We start from the raw sequence: 3,211 nt of genomic DNA on the forward strand, positions 1-3,211 counted from the left end.
GCTCACCGTATGTGAGGGCAGCAAACCTAATCCTGGAGACCTTTTACTATGTGAGGGCAGCAAATCTAGTCCTGGAGACCTTTTACTATGTGAGGGCAGCAAATCTAATCCTGAGACCTTTTACTATGTGAGGGCAGCAAATCTAATCCTGAGACCTTTTACTATGTGAGGGCAACAAATCTAATCTTGAGACCTTTTACTACGTGAGGGCAGCAAATCTAATTGTGGAGACCTTTTACTATGTGATGGCAGCAAATCTAATCCTGGACATACTCTGTTGACTTGTCCACCAGCCGCCACTTTCTACCCTTTTTTCAACCAATAATAGATCTGTTCCTTATCCAGTTTGTACTGCGTTTTCCCATTATTTCCCTTTTCAACCAAGAGACCGGTTGGGTATCCGGTCTCTACTACTTTCACCATATTATTTCCTCTTTGGATCAAGTCCTAGATTCATGCTCCAACTTTCCCCCCTTTCTTCCTTGTTTGAACAAAGCCCTAGATTCGAATGCATGAAGTAGCTTTACCTCTAATAATACTAAAAATTTAGGTGGCTTTGGAAGAGCTGATGGGAGTAGAAAAAGATGCACATGCAGACACGTGGGGAGCTGGGCAGTAGAGCAAGGCCGCTTTAGAAGAACTTATACCTGAGGGTCGCCGGGATGTCGGCGGCGGCAGGTTGGATCTGCGGACAATACGACAGGGAGGATGAATGGTCGGAGGACCTCGCGAGCCGGCGCTGTGTCGGAGAGAACGGCACGGGCAGAGGATTGGGCCCCTCCGGCAGCTGTGGGTTTCCTCCCTCGGCAGCGATGACCACGTGAGCGATGCACCTTTTAGTCCTCTACACACACCATTTGAAGGGATCCGGCCGGATCTATGACCAGGGGTGAGCAGAGAGAAAATGTCGCTACCGCTGTCTTGTTTATATATGGAGAGGATGAGAGAATGAGGAGAGCAACCCTAGTAAAGCAAGCGCTCAGGCCCCTAAGTCCATATATAGTGGAGTGATTATCTTTTTCTCTCCACAACAAGCGTTTCAATTTGTGTACGTGGCATTAAAGAAAAGAAACTCTCTATTTAAGGTGACTACTCTACCACTCCTACTTACTACAAAAGTAGTATTGTTCACTTGTGCTCCCCGCCCCTCCATTCATTGAACAACCCCACGGGTGAATAAACATACAATAAGTACTATATTTATATAGAATGAACAAGCTCAAACTATTTTCGCGTAGTTAAAAGTTGAGGGCGGGGCTTTTCCCAGGCAGTACGCGCGGCAGTTTTTGGGTAGGCGGTTTGACAGAGAGGCGAGGAGGGTGAGCGAGTGGGGCTGTGCGATTTGATGGCGCATTACTGCTGGAAAGACTTGTGATATGACCACTCACTATAGTCATGAATTACTGGCGCTCCGACCAGGGTGATGCCCCCTGACGGTGTCCTGGACTAGGGGGTACTCACCACATCGTCTCACGATCAGTTGGATTGGGCCGAGGACCCCCATGGCCGTATACTCATGGGCCAGTTCGGACAGTTGCCGCATACAAGGAAGATTCCACAAGACTTGGTGATCAAGACAAGGACTCCTCCCCCACCGGCGTATTCGGCTAGGACTCATGTTATCCTAGGCCTCTGGTGCATTATATAAACCAGGGCCAGGCTAGTTAATAGAGATATACAACAATCATACCATGGGCTAGCTTCTAGGGTTTAGCCTCTCTGATCTCGTGGTAGATCAACTCTTGTACTACCCATATCATCAATATTAATCAAGCAGGAGTAGGGTTTTACCTCCATCGAGAGGGCCTGAACCTGGGTAAAAACATCGTGTCCCTTGTCTCCTGTAACCATCCGCCTAGACGCACAGTTCAGGACCCCCTACCTGAGATCCGCCGGTTTTGACACCGACACCCCCCTTCCATTCTGCGCTCTAATCTGGTGCATGACACGTCGACCCGGATGCTGGCTCTCCCACATGTGGAGTAGTAATAAGGAGCAAAGAATGATGCGGTATATACTAGTACTATACTACTCCCTCCATTCCTAAATATAAGTCTTTGGAGAGATTTCACTATGGACCACATACAGAGAAAAATGAGTGAATCTACACATAAAATGCATCTATATACATCCGTATGTGGTCCACAATGAAATATCTACGAAGACTTATATTTAGGAAGGGAGGGAGTACTACTCAGGTCGGAGGAGTGCGAACCACGGCGGCCCAGTGAACCAGTCGTGCGAACCACGGTAGCCCAGCGAACCAGCAGTAGAAAACAATGTGGTGATATGGCCATAAAAAACAATGTGCTACGGTGCACACTGTAGCATGTACAATAACACTCCTCTTTGTTTGGATCCCTGAGTTAGAGCTAGTTTGGGTTGAAATAGCCTCAAATTATCGAAACAAGAGGGGTTAGTTTGAGCTAGTTTGCTCTAACCCAGCTAAAAAAACTAGCTCGGTGGAGAGGTTCTAATTGGGTTAGTTATCCTCGTGCCCAATAAAAGAGAACTAAAAAAATGTCACCTGCCCACACCAGATCGCTCCCCTAAAAAAATCTCACCTGCTCGCACCAGATCGCTCCGCACCCCTCTCGCACGACTCCTCTCTGTTCCCCATAGGGCCGCCCGCCCAAGCGCCGCTCGCCCTCTATCTCCTCCGGCCGCCCTCTCATTCTGGCCTCCGCCGCCCTACTCCGGCTGCCCTCTCCCTCCGACCTTCGAAGGTCGGCCCGCTCCCCCTTCACCAGTCGTTTTTCTCCCTGTGTCGTGCGTGGCGGCGGCGCATCTACTAGGAAGGTCACGAGAGGGGTGAGTTTGTTCGTTCCTTCTCTGTCTCATGGCCATATCATTGATCTTGCTTGCTCTAGCGCTAATTCTGATTTGGGAAAGTAGATCCTGATCAAACTTGCTATAGATTTGTGGTGCACGCATGGAATTGTTTGATGCTGCTTGAGGAGGTAATAAATCTTTCTAGAGGCCCAAAGATTCAGGTCACCTTTCTAGGTATTTCAATTTCAGGCTTGCATTATTGTAGAGGCCCAAAGATTCAGTTCACCTTTCTAGGTATTTCAATTTCAGGCTTGCATTGTTTCTAGAGGCCCAAAGATTCAGTTCACCTTTCTAGGTATTTTAGTTTCAGGCTTGCATTATTTCTAGAGGCCCAGAGATTCAGTTCACATTTCTAGGTATTTCAGTTCCAGGCTTGCAT

This window comes from Triticum dicoccoides, chromosome 4B (genome assembly GCF_002162155.2).
Source record: "Triticum dicoccoides isolate Atlit2015 ecotype Zavitan chromosome 4B, WEW_v2.0, whole genome shotgun sequence".
In the NCBI taxonomy this organism is placed as follows: domain Eukaryota; kingdom Viridiplantae; phylum Streptophyta; class Magnoliopsida; order Poales; family Poaceae; genus Triticum; species Triticum dicoccoides.